This window comes from Carcharhinus amblyrhynchos, chromosome 9 (genome assembly GCF_965287045.1).
Source record: "Carcharhinus amblyrhynchos chromosome 9, sCarAmb.v2.hapA, whole genome shotgun sequence".
Lineage (NCBI taxonomy): Eukaryota > Metazoa > Chordata > Chondrichthyes > Carcharhiniformes > Carcharhinidae > Carcharhinus > Carcharhinus amblyrhynchos.
The window spans coordinates 53,889,611-53,911,512 of record NC_137332.1 but is presented as its reverse complement, the minus strand read 5'-3'; positions in this window follow the sequence as shown (position 1 = coordinate 53,911,512).

Below are 21,902 nucleotides of genomic sequence, written 5' to 3'. Positions count from 1 at the left end.
GGGACCAAGGCACCACATGTACCCATCAGCTCTTTATCAGGACTCAGAACCTTGACAAATAGGAATGGAGCTACCTTACTCCTATATAAGACAAGATCTTTGCCAATATGGACTTGCTGACTAGAAATGTGTTAGCCAGAAAGGAAAAATCAACCAAAGAAGCATGTTTTATTGATGCAGTGGGGAGTTTGACTGAACAGAGGGCATTGGGCAGGAAGAAGCAATAGTTACTCTGGCACTCACCCCAAATCCACAAGCAAGTAAGCAAACCTGGAAGCAGATCTCCAGCTGTGTCAACGCCACATACACCACCCATGGGAAGTGATGGGAGATCAAAGAATCCAATGCATCAAATAGAAAATTGACCAAAATCTCCCCTTTAATTGACAGACACACAAGGTGGTATTGGGCAACTGAAAAACTGTGTTCACTTCATCTGAGAAGCTGCTGTAGAAGTTTGGTTTGTAAAGTGCAGGGCTATGACAGAAACTGAAATGTATTTTCTGGTTATGCCAAAAGGTACTTTGTTTCTTGTCTTAAACTTTCCCTATTCATTTGACCAGCTGAAAAGGGTATTTGGTAATTGGAGCTGGCTTTCTTAGTGCACTCTGTCTTATGTAGAACCATCCTAACAAGGTTAGGGCAAGGTTTCCTGATCTGCAAGCCACTCTGCAAGCTCTGCCATCCTGTTCGCATTGTCACTGGCCTATATGTGACTTCTGACCCCCAGTACCTTTTCTGAGTCTTAAATGCCTGAAATGGCCTAACAAACCATTCAGTTCAAAGGACCGTTTGGAATGGGCAACAAATACCGGCCAAAATTGGACACAGAGAGGATTAAAGATCTTGTATTCATACTTCACTTGTACACTCATCCAAATGTTAATTAACCTCATGTTACCTCTCCACAATAACACAGCATGTGCAGAGTAGTACTTTTTTTCTCATTCTTTCATGGGGCAATGTAGGTAATGCTGGCAAGGGTGGTATTTGTTGCCCATTCTAAATGGTCCTTTGAACTGAATGGTTTGTTAGGCCATTTCAGGCATTTAAGAGTCAAAAAAGGTACTGGGGGTCTGAAGTCACATATAGGCCAGTGCAGGTAAGGATGGCAGATTTGCTTCCCCAAAAGGCATTCATTTTTAACAACAATCAACAGTTGTTTCATGGTCATTATTAGACTTTTAATTCCACATTTTTATTGAATTCAAATTTCATCATCTGCTGGGTCCACAGTATTACTCTGGGTCTCTGGATTATTAATTCAGTGATAATACCACAACACCACCACCTTCCCACTGACTTATTCTCCAGCTTATGTCATTAGCATGCCACTCAAAATATAATTTTTGATGGTGGCTGCATAAGTATTTCTCAACTGATATTTCATCAAGAGATACCATTAATTCCCTCAGCATTCACTGTGAAGAATTTTGAAAGACCATGCTGGCATCTCACTAGTAGTGCCACTATAAGAGAGAACAGGAGACACAAACTCAGAGGTCTGAGATATAGTGGGTGGGATTTACTGCACAGCCCACTGTGTTTCTGGTGGCAGTCATGATGTGGAGATGCCGGCATTGGGCTGGGGTGAACACTGTAAGAAATCTCACAACACCAGGTTAAAGTCCAACAGGTTTATTTGGTAGCAAAAGCCACTAGTTTTCGGAGCGCTGCTCCTTTGTCAGGTAAGTGGGAGTTCTAATCACAAACAGGGCATATAAAGACACAGACTCAATTTACAGAATAATTATTGGAATGAAAGTCTTTAAGTCTTAAAGGTACAGACAAGTGGAGAGAGGGTTAAGCACAGGTTAAAGAGATGTGTATTGTCTCCAGACAGGACAGTTAGTGAGATTTTGCAAGTCCAGGCAAGTCGTGGGGGTTAGTATGACATGAATCCAAGATCCTGGTTGAGACCAACCTTGTGTGCAGAACTTGGCTATCAGTCTGTGCTCAGCGACTCTGTGCTGTTGTATGTCGCAAAGGCCGCCTTGGAGAATGCTTACCCGAAGATCAGAGGCTGAATGCCTGTGATTGCTGAAGTGTTCCCCAACAGGAAGAGAACAGTCTTGCCTGGTGATTGTCGAGCGGTGTTCATTCATCCACTGTCGTAGCGTCTGCATGTTCTCCCCAATGTACCATGCCTCAGGACATCCTTTCCTGCAGCGTATCGGGTAGACAATGTTGGCCGAGATGCAAGAGCATGTACCATGAACTTGGTGGATGGTGTTCTCATGTGAGATGATGGCATTCATTTCAGTGATATGGCACATCTTGCAGAGGTTGCTGTGGCAGGGTTGTGTGGTGTCATGGTCACTGTTCTCCTGAAGGCTGGGTAGTTTGCTGTGGACAATGGTCTGTTTGAGATTGTGTGGTTGTTTGAAGGCAAGAAGTGGCAGTGTGGGGGTGGCCTTGTTACAGTGAAGTGCTGAGGTGACCGTCCTTGATAGAGATGCGTGTGTCCAAGGATGCAACCGATTCCGGAGAGTAGTCCATGGTGGGTCTGATGATGGGATGGAATTTGTTGATGTCATCTTATAGTTGTTTCAGTGATTGTTCACCATGAGTCCAAAGGAAGAAAATGTCATCGATGTATCTAGTGCATAGCATTGGCTGACGGTCCTGTGCAGTGAGGAAATTTTGTTCGAACCTGTGCATGAAGATGTTGGCATTTTGAGGTGTCTGGATGAAGAACTGGTTGTTGAAGGTGAAGACATTGTGGTCCAGGATGAAGCAGATGAGTTGTAAAATTGCATCTGGAAACTGGCAGCTGTTGGCGTTGAGTACCAAGGCAGTTGTAGCAATGCCATCATTGTGGGAGATGTTGGTGTAGAGTGCTGAGACATCCGTTGTGACCAGGAGTGTTCCTGGTTCAACTGCTCCATGTGTGCTGACGTTCTGTAGGAAGTCTGTAGTGTCGCGACAAAAGCTGGGGGTTCTTTGTACAATGGGTTTCAGGATGCCCTTGACGTAGCCAGAAAGGTTCTCGCAGGGTCCCATTGCCCGTTACGATGGAGGGCCAGGTGTGTTTGCCTTGTGTATCTTCGGAAGGCAGTAGAGATCACCAATGCGGACAGTACGTGGCATGAGAGCAAGGACGGTGCTCTGAAGGTCCAGATCAAAGGTCTTGATCAGAGTGTTGAGTTGATGGGTGTGTTCTTTGGTCAGATCTTTCGGAGCCAGTGCTCCGAAAACTGGTGCCTTTTGCTACCAAATAAACTGTTGGACTTTAACCTGGTGTGGTGAGACTTCTTTCTGTTAGCAGCCCATGGATCTTCTGGTCCTGCCATTATCAATGGAATTTCCCATTGAATGCATCCCTCTCTGGTGTGAAACCTGCAGTGGGCAGGGGTTGCCAGTGGGACCAGAAGATTCCAGCCAGTGTGAAAGGCCAAAACATCCAGCTATTGTTTGCACAGAAGACCATGGTACATATAGTAGGAACATATTTCACTCAAAGAATGCAATTACCTTGTTTACCTTAGCATCTTTGCTATGCTTTCTCTGTAATATCTGTTTATGCCTAGGGATTTCAGTGGGAGGAATTTTAAATTCAAGACTCTTGTTTTTTTTACCTGAAATGGTAGCTCAGTAGATGAAAATCAGGGAGGAGGGTGGGGAGATGAGTGTTATACTCCTAATGCCCAGTTAGTGAAGGAAGAAACCAGAATCTCTCTTTATTTGGAATAGATTTATTCACAGAGTGAAACATTATTGGTACATTTCACCTGATTCCACTTTATTTCTGTATCTGTTTTCTTTTAAATTTTCAATTCTCGTGATGCATAAAAACACAAAAAGATGCAAAAACCAAATAAACAGTGCAGCAACTAAAAAATAGACACAGTTAAGGCGCAGAGATGTTAAATTGCAGCAATTAATCAAAATACTGATATTAACTGTTTACATGTTGAATGCTTCACTGGATTTTTGACTCTTATTGAGGTCCTGAATCTTCTTGGCTATAACTCTGTCTTGAAAACCTCCTCCCTGGGTCTGGACATAGTGGGTGAATCACACTTCTCATCCATTGTGATGTACAACTGCTCACTGGCCTCTTTGTGCTCTGTATAGGGGCTTTCTGACCATGCCTGGTGGTGCAAACATCTCCGACACACTTTCCTTTTGGTTTGTTTGTTTATAATCTCACCTAACAACAAATGGCTGCATGAGGATGAGCTTGGAACTCAAAATCCACATTGTACTCCACCACTGTTTGATGGTATCTATTGCGCCAAACAAGGATTTATGTTGCTTCTGTTCTCAAGTTACTATCCAATCAATGCCCTCCACTTGTACGTGCTTGGCCTCAATTGATACAATTAACAGTGAGCACCTCCTCTGCCCATTGATGCTCAAGGTTCACCTGATGTAATTCTCTGATGCACCAGTAAATGAATGAGCAGCCCCTACCTAATTGCATAGGTGCTTAAGTATGCAAATTGAAGGGGTAAACAAATGAAAAAATCCTATTTTGAAATTTCAGCTCTGATAAGGCAGTGCATTGTACTACGCATCCTCCGTCTAGTTGTACCTGGTTTTGAGTGACCTAACCATCAGCCCCTAATTGTAATATACAGGTCAGTGAATGTCTCCAGTGGTTGCCAAGCTGTTCATGAATGTTCATGTCTGACCTGGTATCAGCCAAATCAATATATGATGTTATTGCCTTGTCAGTTATAATTCCTTAACTGAATTAGATGGCAATCAGATTGTCCCAAACCTGTCATTAATTATCTGAAAGGATCATAATAGGAACTTGAACCATGTTGTAGGGAAGGATGTTGAATGAGCGACAGCATATGCGGGCCTTCCAAACAGTGCAACCTGCAACATGGCCCATTAAAGTGGACCAAAACCTAGTCTTCACAATGAGCCTTATTAGTGTGTTTCTGACTGTTCTGCCAATCTTACTCCAAAGGAGCAAGTGTTAGAAAATTGCAATCATGTTAAGCAGTAGACAGACATATCAGCTTGCATAGCATAGGAGTTTCAACTGGATAAACTTATATTGTGCAGAATTTTTCCCCAGTGCAGCAATAAAAAAATAGTGTGATGGTTAATTTACATCTTTCCTCTGATCATTACCGAGAGTTATAGCTGTGTTCGTTCCATTATTAGTTTAAAGGAATATGGTATTCCTTAGAGAGCTGTGAAGGTTTTCAGGGATAGCATTTCTAAACTATGGGAATCTGAATGGTCAAGGTCATGCCAGCTTCAGGCAATGGAGCATAGTATCTTCCAGAAACAAAGCATACTAGTTAAGAAAGCATCCACATTATCAGAAAGCATTTTTTGCATCCATTTTGATTCAAGCATTGTTGCTTTCAATAATCCAATGTTAATTGAGGATAAAATGAAAGCAATCATGCATAACATGTCCATAAAAGTCAATTGCTGTTGCTGTTGCAAATTGCAAAACAACATCAAGTGGATGCTAACTATCTGACGTGAAGTTAAGTGCTTGAGTACAATAAAACAGGGCCTGCCATTTTCAAGGTTCAGAGATAAACACTGCCTGATATGTTACTGAAGTGACCTGGCCTGTGCAAGAACAACTCAACCTTTGATCTCAGACATTAACAGCAATATTCCTCTGTGTGGTTGCTTTTCCAATCCCTGAGTCAGCAGTTAACTCCCAAACATTCAAGTATAGTAGTAAACTTATCTATACTTAGCTTGCTTGCTAATAATTGGAATGAAATAGCAAATAAAAATTCCAAGTGATTTTCCATCCACACCACTGTAAGAATTTATCTATAGGTGCATTTTTTATTTTATTTTAAAACAAAGACATTTTTTAGTGCAACCAAATAAGAAAGAAATGGAATTAAAGCTTCACGACAAATATCACATATGAAATATAATTTATCCATCTTATTGTATGTAGGGTCAATAATGGAGCACTTTGTCCGCATAGCATTGTTGTATCTCAATCTCCTGTGCCCTGCATTATAGGACGTTGAGGTCTACTCAGCCTCTAACACATGACCATTTGTGCTTGGATTTTGGCATTGTGGCCCTGCACAACCATTATTTCAGTACTATCCTGAGTTTCCTCTAAATTAGTAAAAAGTCCTACATTGCATTTGCAGCATGTTATTGTGGTCCAGATATTCCATGCCCATATAAAATGGATACTGCAAAGGACGCATTTACCCATGTACTGGGTCAATTTTCTTCAAAGAGGCTCTTTCTTCTGAATCGTAAGAAATTGCTATAATTATTTCCTCCAATTTTATGTCTTTGCACTGTGTTTGTTACCTGATCAGCTGCTTTGCAGAAACAAATTTAAATCTGGATACCATCTGTATATATTTCACCAGGCATACTTGTACCTTGCATGTGTAAGATCGAACTGTATCCCTTTGTAATTTGCAGATTCTGGAAGAGAATAGGGACCACTTAGGATTTATGCTTACATCACCATGCATCTATAAAATCCAAAGAATCACAAAGGTTTATCCAAGGACCCTCAAGTTCACTCAGAACATTGGTTTAAGGAAGCAATCACTGAGCTTAGGATCTGAGCTGATGGGACTTCATTGAGAAGTTCCTTGGGTATCTATGTTGTTCCTCACTGTTTGCAGCTTGGTTAGATGGTCTTATAAGCATGACATAGATGTAGGTTTTGCACTACTTGGCAGATGTTGTCAAAACTGTATAGGCTGTTGCACTTTAAGATAAGCCTGTGTGAGCTCCAGATCACTGTATACAACAACTGCTGGAATCCTCAAGTTAATATTCTGGCCAGCAATTATTATCTGCACTTGCTTCTCTTCATTTATATCCTGTGCTTTGTGCAGTGTTTTGATTTGTAGTTCCCATAATTCCTTGTGCTGATGCAGTGTTGGATGGCACAAAATGTGTGACATATGCTGAACCACATCCTCTTTTGAGCACAAGAGTACAGAAGAAGAATTTTAAAATGCTGGCAGTAGCACACTCATTTACACAACAAGACAGTGTGTCATACAATCTTGCAGGGTGTCCATATTTGAGACTGTGAATAAGTGTGTGAGTAGGCAGATCAAGGGTGCAAAGCAAAGGCTGATACTAGCCTTGAGCTCAGGGGTAATTCCAAACCCGTACCACTTTTTCTACTGCTCCATTTCAAACTCTTCCTGAACATATTTTCGCAGGAGTCATGAGTGGTATTTTCCCTATCCCCACCCTTTTATTCTCAACCTGTTTGAACTATTGATACAACTGGCTTGGTTCATTTAGCAGAATGAAAAAGAGAAATGTTGGAATGAGGAATATGATGAGATCAAGTATGTGTTACCCATTGTTTAGCAACAGCTACCTTAATTAAGATTATAAGCATGCAGGATACCCTATGTTCATAGAATGCTTATTATTTACTGCATGCCGCTTGCCACAATTAGTGGGGCACAGGGATGACATATTACCATGGTACCAAACACAATGGCAATAAAAACACAAGCATGCCTTGCATTTGGAAATCTAACGAACAGTTACCACATTAAATGTACTCTGATGCTGCCCAAGCTTCAGCTAAAATGCTATTCTGATTCTTTGTAAGACAACATTGTAAAAAAGAATCGCTACAGTGCAAAAGAGACCACTCAGCCCATTGAGCTTGCACTGATGAGATCTGATGAGGATCTCACCTAAACCTTCTCTTAATTCTCTAAAGAGATAAGTGAGGCATAAGAACATAAGAACATAAGAAATAGGAGCAGGAGTAGGCCATCTAGCCCTTCGAGCCTGCCCCGCCATTCAATAAGATCATGGCTGATCTGTCGCTGCTCAGTTCCACTTTCCCGCCCTCTCCCCATAACCCTTAATCCCCTCTCTTATCAAAAACCCATCAACCCGCGTCTTAAAAATATTTAGCGAGGCAGCCTCCACCACTTCAACGGGCAGAGAATTCCAGAGATTCACCACCCTTTGAGTGAAGAAGTTCCTCCTCAACTCCGTTCTAAACCGCCCCCCTTTTATCTTGAGGCTGTGCCCCCTAGTCCTACTGTCTTTTTTGAGCGGGAAGAGTCTTTCCACCTCTATCCTATCCATCCCATTCATCATCTTATACGTCTCAATGAGATCTCCCCTCATTCTTCCAAACTCTAACAAGTACAAGCCCAGTTTATTCAGCCTCTCCTCATAGCTCAACCCCCTCAACTCTGCATTGAATGAATACTTTTCTTCAGTCTCACTAAGGAGAGTGGCCATGTTTTTGAGGATGAGAGTGTGATACAGGCTGATAGGTTGGAGGAGGTAGCTGTTCTGACAGAAGATGTATTAGCAATTTTGAAAAACCTGGTGGTTGATAAGTCCCCTGGGCCAGATGGGATACATCCTAGGATACTTTGGGAGGCAAGGGATGAGACTGCAGGGTCTTTTGCTTTGATCTTTGACCACAGGGATTGTGCCAGAGGACTAGAGAGCGGCGAATGTTGTTCCTCTCTTCAAGAAAGGAAATAGGAATGGCCCTGGTAATTATAGGCCAGTTAGTCTTACTCTGGTGGTCATTAAGTTATTGGAAAAGGTCCTGGGGGATAGGATTTATGACTATTTGGAAAGATGCAACTTAATCCGGGATAGTCAACACGGTTTCGTGAGGGATGAGTCCTGTTTCACAAATTTGATTGAATTCTTTGAGGAGGTAACTAAGTGTGTAGATGAAGGTAGAGCAGTTGATGTCATATACATGGATTTTAATAAGGTATTTGATAAGGTTCCCCGTGGTAGGCTCATGAAGAAAGTAAGGACATGTGGGATAGAAGGAAATTTGGCCAACTGGATAAGTAATTGGCTATCTCATAGACAGAGGGTGGTGGTGGAGGGAAAATTTTCAGACTGGAGGCCAGTTACCAGTGGTGTACCACAGGCATCAATGCTGGGTCCTCTGCTATATGTGATTTTTATCAATGGCTTGGAAGAGGGGGCTGAAGGGTGGGTTAGTAAATTTGCTGATGACACCAAGATTGGTGGAGTAGTGGATGAGGTGGAGGGCTCTTGTAGGCTGCAAAGGGATATTGATAGGATGCAGGGCTGGGCCGAAAAGTGGCAGATGGAGTTTAATCCTGACAAGTGCAAGGTGATTCATTTTGGTAGGTCAAACTTGAATGTGGATTACAGGGTCAACGACAGGTCCTGAGGAATGTGGAGGAACAGAAAGATCTTGGGGTTTATATCCACAGATCTCTAAAGGTAGCCACTCAAGTGGATAAAGCCGTGAAGAAGGCTTATAGTGTGTTAGCATTTATTAACAGGGGGCTTGAGTTTAAGAGCTGAGAAGTTATGCTGCAACTATACAGGATCTTGATGAGACCACATTTGGAATATTGTGTGCAGTTCTGGTCATCTCACTATAAAAAGAATGCAGAAGCATTGGAGATACTGCAGAGGAGATTTACCAGGATGCTGCTTGGTTTGGAGGGTGGGTCTTATGTGGAAAAGTTGAGAGAGCTGGAGCTTTTCTCTTTAAATCAGAGGAGAATGAGAGGCCTCTTAATAGAGGTTTATAAGATGATGAGGGGGATAGATAGAATGGACATTCAGAGACTGTTTCCTCGGGTGGATGTAGCTGTTACTAGGGGGCGTAACTATAAGGTTCATGGTGGGAGATATAGGAGGGATGTCCGAGGTAGGTTCTTTACTCTGAGAGTGATTGGGGTGTGGAATGCACTGCCTGCTGTGATAGTGGAGTCAGAAAATTTAAGAACTTTCAAGCCGTTTTTGGATAGGCACATGGAGTACACCAGAATGATAGGGAGTGGAATAACTTGATCTGGAGTTCGGACATAGCTTGGCACAACATCGAGGGCCGAAGGGGCTGTACTGTTCTATGTTCTGTTTTCCCACACTCATCCCCATAACCCTACATATTCATCATGGCGAATTCATTTAACCTACACATCTTGGGACACTAAAGGGCAATTTGGCATGGCCAATCCACCTAACGTGCACATTTTTGGAGTGGGGGAGGAAACTGGAGCACTCGGAGGAATCCCAGCAGACACGGGGAGAGTGTGCAAACTCCACACAGTCATCCAAGACCGGAGTTGAACCTGGGTCACTGACCCTGTGAGGTAGTTGTGGCAACCACTGTGCCACCATGCTGCAGTTATCAAGGCAATCTTTTGAGTCAACAGGTTTTTTCCTCACATGCTCCCAAGTTTTATGCACAGGTTGGACAACATTGACTTACCATGACCTACATTTAGGTTATTCATCACTGCATGATTCACCCTCAGCTCCAAAACAAACCTCCTAATTTTGTAGGATTTCAATCAGGAGCATGAATTCAACTATGATGACTTAATATAGCCATTTCTATCCAGGAGAATTATTGAGCAGCAACCATTTAAAAATTGCTGTGCCCAATGTCCCATTATCACCCATTGGATTCCAAACAAGTTGTAAATTTTGTGCCAAGGACACCATGAGATTTCTTTAATGGAATGTTCCAACGGCAGCTCACAGCATGTCAGGCAAGTGGTGTGCTGAAAAACTAATGGTCTCATATCTAAATAGTAAACAAACACACAAATATATTCTTAATATTATATTTTGCAAGATTGAAATAGACCTCCTTCAAAATTACTGCCAAACTAAATGAATTCTGTTAAAATAGGAGTTGGATGGTTATATAGCTAAAATGGTTGTAATAATAAATTTGTACATACAAAGCCGCAAAAGGCATGTTGTTCAGGATTATTTGCAGGAAATTCACAGGGATTTGCAAAATGTTTAATTGTCTCCCATAGAAATTGTAAATAATTTAAGAGGCCATAGTTATATAAATTGTATATGGTGCTTGAGACAAAATGGAATTTATGAGCTGAATGGCTTTTTCTCCCTTCCACATTTTTTGTTATTTTAGAACTTCAGCACTCAAAGGAAAGTTGAACCACAGATGTCGCGTGTCCAAAAATGAAAGTCGATGCTGGAAATACACAGCACATCCATCAGCATGTGAAAGAGAAAGATTCCTGTGGGAATTTCAGACCTCAGAACTATTCTGAAACCTTAACCTGATTGACGCACTGTGCATTCCAGTGTATTTTGATTTTAATTTATATTGTAAGAAGGGTAGTTTTTAATGGCCTCCAGCTATTAAAGGACTTGGAAGAACTTAGCATTTATCAGAGGTCGGAAAAGGGAGGCAACGAGATTCCATTTTATACTGACTCCAACAATAATTGTCATTGGATTTGACAGCAAAACACATCATCACAGCAAAGACACTTTGCTAAGCAAATCTCACTAGATGCAGAAGTGACTGTACGACCCCAAGTGTTGTAAGATCTGTGCTTGGCAACAGCACACTGTTTTGTGGAATTTCCTGAGGTTGGTTCTAATTAGCTATGCACAGCAAGCTTCTAGCTCAGATGTTTTTAATTTAAAAAATGTATTCAAATTTGCTAAGCCCAACATTTCCCATTCTTAGTTGCTGTTGAGACGAAGGATGTGAGTCACCTTCTAGAACCATTGCAATCCATGCAGTGAAGATATTCCAACAGCTCTGTCTAGTAATGAGTTTCAGGATTTTACCTGAGTGATGATGGAGCGGTGGAGGAAAAGGGTGTTTGAGATATTGGCTAAGCTGTTGGTCAATTGGTCTGCTTTGTATCAGAGAGTGTTGTGTTTGTTGAATACTGTTGGAACTGGCTCAATTTGGCCAACTGTTAAGTATTCCATCACACACCTAACTTGTGCTTTATAAGTGTGAAAAGACTTCTAGGATTCAGGCAATAAAACACCTAGTACAGAATTCCAACCTCTGACAATGACCAGAAACATATTTGAATGTTTCAGTAATGTTTATGCTCAGAATGGTAATGGTAGGGGATTTGATGAACATCAAGGGATGGTGGTTACACTTTCTCTTGTTGGAAATAATTATTGCCTGACATTTGTGCAAATGTTGCCTGCCGCTTATCAGTCTAAAGCTGAATAATTTTTAATATTTCATTGGAAGTGAGCATCATTGGCAAGGCTTGTGTTTGTTGTCCATCCCTCACGGTCGTTAAGTATGTGGTGGTGAGCCACTTTCTTGAACTTTTGCACTCCATTTGATATAGATACACCCACAATGTTGTTAAGAGAGGGAGATTCAGGATTTCACCCACAGGCAGTAAAGGAATGATGATGTAATTCCACCTCGGGATGGTCTGTAACTTGGAGGAGAAGTTGTAGGTGATAGTTTGCCCACATGTCTATTGCCGTTGTCCTTCCAGTTGATAGAAGTCATGGGTTTGGAAGGTACTGTCAAATGAGACATAGTGAGTTGCTGCACTGCATCTTGTAGATGGCACAAAGCTGCTACTTTGTCATTGATTATGGAAGTGAATGTTTAAGGTGTGGATAGGATGTTGATTAAGCTGCTTTCGCCTGAATGGTGCAGAGTTTCTTGGGTGCTGTTGGAACTTCACTCCTTCAGGCAAATGGAGAATAATCCATCACATTCCTGAATTATGCCTTGGAGATGATGGATAGGCTTTGGGAAGTCAGGAAGTGAGTTAATGGCTGCTGAATTCCGGGCTTCAGACCTGTTCTTGAAGCCACAGTGCTTACATAAAACCATAAGAAATAGGAGTAGGAATAGGCCATTTAGAACTGCGAGCCTCCTCCGTCATTCATTATGATTGTGGCTAATTATCCAACTTGCTCCTCGTATTCTTTGATTCCTTCAGCCCTAAAAGCGAAATCTAACTCCTCCTTGAAAACATAGTGCTTTGACCTCAACTGCTTTCTGTGGTTGTGAATTCCACAGGCACCCCACTGTCTGGGTGAAGAAATTTCACCTCATCTCAATCCTAAATGTTTTTGCCTGTATCCTTAGTCTATGACCCCTGGTTCTGGACTCTCTTGCTGACCCAGGAATCAGTCTGGTAAATCTTTGCTGTGCTCCCTCTGTAGTAAGAGCATCCTCCCTCAGATAGGGAGACCAAAACTACACCCAATATTCTAGGTATGGTCTCACCAATGCCCTGTATAATTGCAGCAAGACATTCCTACTCCTGTATTCAAATCCTTTCACTGTGAAGGCCAACGTACCATTTGTCTTCTTTACTGCCTGATGCACCTGCATGTTTACTTTCACCGATTGGTGTACAAGGACACCCAGACCTTGTTGTGATTTCCCATCTATCAATTTATAGATAATAATTTCAGATAATAATTTACCTTGCAGTTTTTACTACCAAAGTGGATAACCTCACATTTATCCACATGATGCTGCAACTGCCATGCATTTTCCCACTTAGTCATCTTGTCCAAATCATACTGAAGCATCCATGTATTCTCCTCACAGCTCACCCTCCCACCCAACTTTGTGTCATCTGCAAATTTGTATATTACATTTAGTTCCTTCATCTAAATTGTTAATATATATAGTGAATACTTGGGGTCCTAGCACTGATCCCTCCGGTACCCCACGAGTCAGTGCCTGCCATTTGGAAAAAGATAGTTTATTCCGACTATGTCCTGGTTGCCAACCAAGTTCCTATCCATCTCATTGTACTACTCCCAATACCATGCATTTTAATTTTACATGCTAATCTCTTACGTGGGACATTGTTGAAAGCCTCCTGAAAGTCCAAGTAAACCAAATCCACTGATACTCCTCATCAACTCTACTAGTTTTAGTCTTGAAGAATTCCAGCAGATGTGTCAAGCATGATTTCCCTTTTGGAAATCCATGTGGACTCTGTCTGATCCTGCCACTGTTTTCCAAGTGTTCTGCTATTAAATTTTTATATCCTATACCCTCTCAGCTCCACTCAGGATATTTGATTTTTTGAGTTGATTTATTATCATCACATGTATTAACATACAGTGAAAAGTATTGTTTCTTGCGTGCAATATAGACAAAGCATACCGTTCAAAGAGAAGGAAACAAGAGAGTGCAGAATGTAGTGTTACAGTCATAGCTAGGGTGTAGAGAAAGATCAACTTAATGCAGGGTAAATCCATTCAAAGGTCTGACAGCAGCAGGGAAGAAACTGTTCTTGAGTCGGTTGGTACGTGATCTCGGATTTTTGTATCTTTTTCTCAATGGAAGAAGGAAGAGAGAAGACAGAATGTCCGGGGTGCATGGGGTCCTTAATTATGCTGGCTGCTTTGCTGAGGCAGCGGGAAGTATAGAAAGAATCAATGGATGGGAGGCTGGTTTGCATGATGGATTGGGCCTCATTCATGACCTTTTGTAGTTCCTTACAATCTTGGGCAGAGCAGGAGCCAGACCAAGCTGTCACTGATAATTGACCCAGTTAAATTTCGGGTAAATGACAGCCCCCAGTATGCTGATAGTGGCAATTTAAAAAATGGCAATTCATTTAAATATCAAGAGATTCTCTCTTGTTGGAAATGCCATACTTGTATGGCATGTATGTAACTTGCCATTTATGAGCTCAAGCCTGAATGTTGTCCAGGTTTTGTTGAATATGAACACAGTCTGCTTTCATATCTGAGGACTCACAAATGGGGCAAACATCACACTTCTGAGCTCATGATGGAGGGATGGCCATCAATGAAGCATGATGTTGTCCAATTCTCATTACATACATCACAAAATGCTTCATTACATGAAGAATTGTGAATGGAGCTGAACACTGTGCACTTATAAGCAAACGTTTTCAGTCCTCAGCTTATGTTGGAGCAAAAATAATTAATAAAGCAGCCAAAAGATCTCCCTCATTGATCGCTGAGAACAACAAATACTCTGTGTCTGCATTATTGCTTTTGATGGAATAGACATTCCAGGTTAATTTTCTACATTGTTGTACAGGAAGCTTGGCTCAGAGAAAGATTGGGTCCAATGGATAGATCTTCAACAGAAGTCATTAGTACCTTTAGCCTTTGTCCAGTGAAATTAGACACTTACTAACATTACATGGATTGAAATAAGCCGATGAGTCACTGGTACAATATTGGGAACCCAGGAGAGAGTTATTTGGAGTCATTAAGTCATTACCACCGGTTTGTAAATTGTTATGAATATCTATTTTATGATTCATATGTTTACAAGTATAGTTTTGATTTTGGGAATTGAATTTTTAAATGTAAGACATGTGGGAAAGAAAAGTCTGGGTTTGAGAAACTGATAAACTCTCTTAGGGTAATTATGATTCAAGGACAGTCGTGTGGCTAGAGTTAGAGATGTGAAAAGAATGAGCAACAGGTGGTCCTCCCTTAGCTTGTTCATGGAGGCAGTGAGTCTGGTAAGTTTGCTGTTGTCCCCATTAGAGTTTACATTATTCATTAACATTCCCTTATCAAAGTAACGTTTGAAAGAAACCAAGAAACAGGAAAAGATTTTAAGATATTGTATTAGAGTCATAGAGGTTTACAGCATGGAAACGGGCTCTTCGGCCCAACCTGCCCAAGCTGCCCTTCTTTTTTTAAAAACCCCTAATCTAATCCCAATTGCCTGCATTTGGCCCATATCCCTCTGTACCCATCATACCCATGTAACTATCTAAATGCTTTTTAAAAGACAAGATTGTACCTGCCTCTACTACCATTTCTGGCAGCTTGTTCCAGACACTCACCACCCTCTGTGTGAAAAAATTGCCCATCTGGACACTTTGGTACCTTTCCCCTCTCACCTTAAACCTATGCTCTCTAGACTCCCCTACCTTTGGGAAAAGATATTGACTATCTAACTGATCTGTGCCCCTCATTATCTTATAGATCTCTAAGATCAACCCTCAGCCTCCTACACGCCAGAGAAAAAAGTCCCAGTCTATCCAGCCTCTCCTTATAACTCAATCCATCAAATCCCAGTAGCATCCTAATGAATCTTTTCTGCACTTTTCTAGTTTAATAATATCCTTTCTATAATAGGGTGACCAGAATTGCACACAGTATTCCAAGTGTGGCCTTACCAAGACATTCCAACTCCTGTATTCAATGTTCTGACCGATGAAACTAAGCATGTCAAACGCCTTCTTCACCACTCTGTCCACCTGTGACTCCACTTTCAAGGAGCTATGAACACGTACCCCTAGATCTCCTTGTTCTGTAACTCTCCCCAACACCATACAATTAACTGAATAAGTCCCGCCCTGGTTCAATCTACCAAAATGCATCACCTTGCATTTGTCTAAATTAAACTCTGTCTGCCATTCATCAGCCCAGTAGCCCAACTGATCAAGATCCCGTTGCAATCCGAGATAACTTTGTTCACTGTCCACTATGCCACCAATCTTAGTGTCATCTGCAAACTTACTAACCATGCCTCCTATATTCTCATCCAAATCATTAGTATAAATAACAAATAACAATGGACCCAGCACTGATCCCTGAGGCATACTGCTGGTCACAGGCCTCCAGTTTAAAAAACAATTGTCCATAACCACGCCAATTTTGTATCCATTTAGATACCTCACCCTGAATCCCGTGAGATTTAACCTTATGCAATAACCTCCCATGCTGTACCTTGTCAAAGGCCTTGCTAAAGTCCATGTAGACAACATCAACTGCATTGACCTCATCTACCTTCTTGGTTACTCCTTCAAAAAGCTCAATCAAATTTGTGAGATATGATTTTTCACTCACAAAGCCATGCTGACTGTCCCTAATCAGTACTTGCATCTCTACATGCCTGTAGATCCTGTCTTTCAAAATACCTTCCAACAATTTACCCATCATAGAGGTGATGCTCACTGGCCTGTAGTAACCAAGCTTTTCCCTGCAGCCCTTTTTAAACAAAGGCACAACAATTGCCACTCTCCAATCTTCAGGCACTTTACCCGTGACTATTGATGATTCAAATATCTTGGCTAGGGGACCCGCAATTTCTCCCCTAGCCTCCCACAATGTTCTGGGATACACTTCATCAGGTCCCAGGGATTTATCTACCTTGATACTCTTTAAGACTTCCAGCAACTCCTTCTCTATAATATGTACACTCTTCAAGGCATCATTATTTATTTCCCCAAATTCCCTAACATCCATGCTTTCCTCAACAGTAAATACTGATGAGAAATATTTATTTTGGATCTCGCCCATCTCTTGTGGATCCACACATAGATGACCTTGTTGATCCTTAAGAGGCCCTACTGTGTCTTGTTACTCTTTTGCCCTTTATATATTTGTAGAAGCTCTTTGGATTCTCCTTTGTCTTATCTGCCAAAACAATTTTGTGTCTCCTTTTTGACCTCCTGATTTCTCTCTTAACTCTACTCCTACACTCCTGATACTCTTCAAGGGATTCACTTGATCCCAACTGCCTATGCATGTCATGTGCCTCTTTCTTCTTCTTGACTAGGACCTCAATATCCCGAGTCATCGAGGGTTCCCTTGTTCTGCCAGCCTTGCTCTTCACTATAGGAGGAATATGTTTACCCTGAACTCTGGTTAACACACTTTTGAAAGTGTGCCACCTACCAGACGTCCCTTTGCCTTCCCACAGATTCCCCCAATTAACTTTTGAAAGTTCCTGCCTGATACCATCAAAATTGGCCTTGCCCCAATTTAGAATTTTAACTTTTGGGCCAGACCTATCGTTCTCCATGGCTATCTTAAAACCAATAGAATTATGGTCACTGGTCTCAAAGTGATCCCTCACTAACAGTTCTGTTGCCTGTCCTTTCTTATTCCCCAAGAGGAGGTCAAGTTTTGCCCCCTCTCTAGTCAGGCAATGAGAAATTCCTTCTGAATACACTCAACATATTTCTCTCCATCCAACTCTCTAATACTATGGCTGTCCCAGTCAATGTTGGGAAAGTTAAAATCTCCGGCTACTACCACCTTATTTTTCTTGAAGCTATCTGTACACTCCTTACATATTTGCTTCTCAATTTCCCACCAACTATTTGGGGGCCTATAGTACAAACCTGTCAAAGTGATTTCCCCCTTCTTATTTCTCAGTTCTACCCATATAGACTCAGTGGCTGAACCCTCAGATATATCCCACCTCAGTATGGCCATGATGCTTTCCCAAATCAAAAATGCAACTCCCCCACCTCCCTTACCTCCTGTTCTATCTTCCTATAGCATCTGTATCCTGGAACATTGAGCTGCTAGTCCTGTCCCTCCCTTAGCCATGTTTCAGTAATTGCTATAATATCTCAATCCCATGTACCCATCCATGCCCTGAGTTCATATGTCTTGCCCATCAGGCCTCTTGCATTGAAATAAATGCAGTTTAATCTTGACATCCCTTGCTCTCTGTCCTTCTTTTGCCTGATCTGTCTGGTACTAAGATTACTGACACTGACTTTACTACTTAATGTGCTCTCTTTAACTTCTATGCTGTCCTCAGACTTCTCTTCTGTCTCCCTACTGCTATTCATATACATTTCAGATCAAAGAGCACATTTAAAGTTGGAGATAATTGGTTTAAATTTCTACCTGGAACATACCAGGTACACTATATTGCCGTGGGATTAGATTGCAGGGAGGTTCTTTTTGGTTCTGGATTTTTATCTGTGATTTCTCACAATAAAGTCTGAGTCAGCTTAGAAGCAGCTTTGATACAAGCAGAGAGTATCCACTAGGAGCTGTAGGCCAAGAGCAGAGGGCTATTTAGAACCAAGGGTGTTTCCTGTTTAGAATCAGTGAGGCCCATCCTTAAGGTGGAGTGCCCACAGTCCATGAAGTGCTTTAGGGGTGTTGGGGCTTTGCCTAGCCAGATGTTAGTGGAAGGACGCCAAGGAATCTCATACCTCAGTGAATTCCTGAGAGATATGGCACACCTTTGGACCTTGGAGAAGTGAAGGAATGCTCAACATCTTGTAAAATAGAAGAGGACATTTAGATGAAAATAAAAGTAGAATGTTGAGATTTGTGAGATAACATATAAGTGTTTATGGAATTTTGTAAGTTAGTATTACCTGCTTTGTTTAACTCCTACACTGTAGAAGTTTTGTTTAAAATGTGAATTCTTGTGGTGCAATTATTTTAGTTAATGACTGAGAGTTTGAATTTCACTTTTATAAGTTGCTGGACTTTATGAAACACATCAATCTTGTCTTTTTCACTTATGCTGTTCTCTGACATAGTTGAAGGTGTTAATTGTATGATTATTCACCAGGATTCCATGTTGGACATTACCTTGAATAAAACTGTCACCAATTTTGAAAAATTGCTTAGATGAGCTGAACAAATAGTGCAATACAACTAAAGATAGAGCAAGAGAAATTTGAGTTCATTTCCCCAGAATAACCCATTGCACTCCTGTCATTGAAAACTTTTTCCTTCCTTCTATAAAAGAACAGGCTGTTAAAATTATTGTGCTCAAACATAAAGCGGCACCAAAAAGCTGATTTAATTACACTCCATTGTCCCAATGGTTCAATGCAATCGTATACATAATTTGACTCCATTCCAAAATATTTCCCCTCAAGTTCAGTATGCTCTGTGAGAAGTGAGTTTTATTTGATTCCAGCAATGAGTCTGTATCCATAATAATCATTATTAATTTAACTCACATATATCATAGTCCTAGCTGATGAAACCTGTGCCAAAGATACTCGCCAACTACAACCCCTTTCTCTTATTTTCTGTAATATTCTCAATCTTTAACAATGTTGTAGAAATAATTGTTGTACCTTTTACAGGACATCAAGGAGTATGATTTCACTACAAATGTAAAGCAATAAAGTTTATAAAGTTTTTTTATTGAATGGACTTAACAGACTGATGAAGGCAGATGTCTTTGATGTAAACCAAATGCTCTTCTCTGTAACTGATTATCATTTCATCAAATGTACCTTGGTTTGGCACCAGCTTGTGTCAGTCTTTGAGCTATGTAAAGCCTGAAAAGACAGGTCAAGTGAACACTGGGGCTGAATTATATTAATAGTGTGATCTGCCCCACACAATATTCGAGCAAAGGACTTTTCTTTAATTGACAACTCTTGGTTAGATAGTGTTACTTCTTCAATTGCAAAATCTATCATTAAAAATTCTGGAATTTTTAGCTCGTATAAATGTACAAGAACTTTAGGGTGTTGCAGCAAATGTTGTCATTGACAACGGCACAAGTTCAATAATGTATATTTAATTTAAAACTGCTCCATCTATATGTCCATTTACAGTTCAGTAGACTTTTCTCCATTACTGTTCTAATTCAGTCTCCATTTTTAAGATGCAGGTTGATGGGTTTTTGATAAGAGAGGGGATTAAGGGTTATGGGGAGAGGGCGGGAAAGTGGAACTGAGCCACAACAGATCAGCCATGATCTTATTGAATGGCGGGGCAGGCTCGAAGGGCTAGATGGCCTACTCCTGCTCCTATTTCTTATGTTCTTATGTTATGGGGAGAGGGCGGGAATGTGGAACTGAGCCACGACAGATCAGCCATGATCTTATTGAATGGCGGGGCAGGCTCAAAGGGCTAGCTGGCCTACTCCTGCTCCTATTTCTTATGTTCTTGTGTTCTTATGATGCTTTCAACTGCCAAAATATTCTATCAACCAGACTACTATCTTCAGTTTCTCCTTGAACTTTTAGGCTGTGGCCTATGCTGTAACAAAAATCTAGAAGATGATAAAGAATTTCTGTGGTTGGATTTTGTCAGATAGCATAGCAGGGTGCCCATGTGTTTGAGGGTTATGCATCTGAGTTGAACCACATCTGATATCAAACAGTAGAAAGATTGAAAAAAAATGACCAGGCTCATCACATTATTGCATGAAATAAAATCTGTAGAAATGAAAAAAATGTTTTTTTGATGCATCATTTTGGGAACAGCAGATTGAATCCATATCATGTTGAGTCCTTGTGTATACTTAAGGCTAAGAAAGACAATTTTTTTAATCACTGAGGGAATCAAGGGTTATGGGGCAAAAAATGGACGTGAGGGATGCCGGATTAGCCATTATCTTACCGAATGGCAGAGGAGGCTCAAGGGGTTGAACAGCCTACTCCTGTTTCTATTTCTAATGGTGGTGCTTTATGGTGTCAAATATATATTCATTTTTGAGGGAATGAAGGAGGTAATTTTGTCTCAAGACGTATAATAAATAATAATGGTTGTGCTATCAAATGCAGATGCCGTAGTAAAGGTAAATTGGGCATAGACGACAAATTGATGAGATTGTAAATTCAGTTTCCCTGCTAGGTTCTATCCACCATTTAACCGGAAGATATGAATTTGAACCCCAAGATTTTCTGGTAACCCAGCCAGAACTACAGACTGGGGAAACCTGTTGCAAGGATTCCACCAATGTCAATTGTCAGATGTTAGGAGGTATATTGGAGCAATCTAAGGTAACTTTTCATAGCCTGCACTTGAAACTAAAGATACATCACGCCACTAGATTCTGGCAAGAATTGTACTCTGAAACCTTTAGACAGAGAGGCTGGAATTTTATCGCCCCGCCTGCCACAGGGATCAGAGCAAGCAAGGAGTTGACAATGGGAAGGTCTGTTGATCTCAGGCAGGATTTTATAGTTTTGAGACAGACGATCAGTTTTGTCTGTTGTCTTCAACTAGGAACTGAGGGGATAATTCAGTCAATTAGCATTCGTTCTTCAAATTAATAAAGAATAATTGTAATAAGATCTCTCTAGGAGTAGAAAGCTGCAAAAGTGTAGTCCCTCAAAGCTAGAGGGAGTGTTGCAAGAAGTTTAATAATTTAACAAGGGCAGGAAAGTTAAAAAGAATAAAACTTTCAAGGGACAATCACAAAACACTGACTGCCCACGCAATCTCCTGCATAGCACAAGCACACATTTGTAGATGCAAATATTATTTTCTCCCCAGTTATTCCTCACAATCCTATCTAGGCAGCAAACACTCGCATTAATTTTATTTATCCTGCTGGTTCTTGGATGACTGATAGCAGGGGAGAGCAGGTCAAGGTGAGTAAGGGCTAAAAGTAGGTAAAATGATTCCAATAATTTGGAAATGATCTGCAAAGCAGCAAAATCTGTCTCTCTGAAAAGGTGCAGAGAGCCCAAGCCTTTCACATAGGA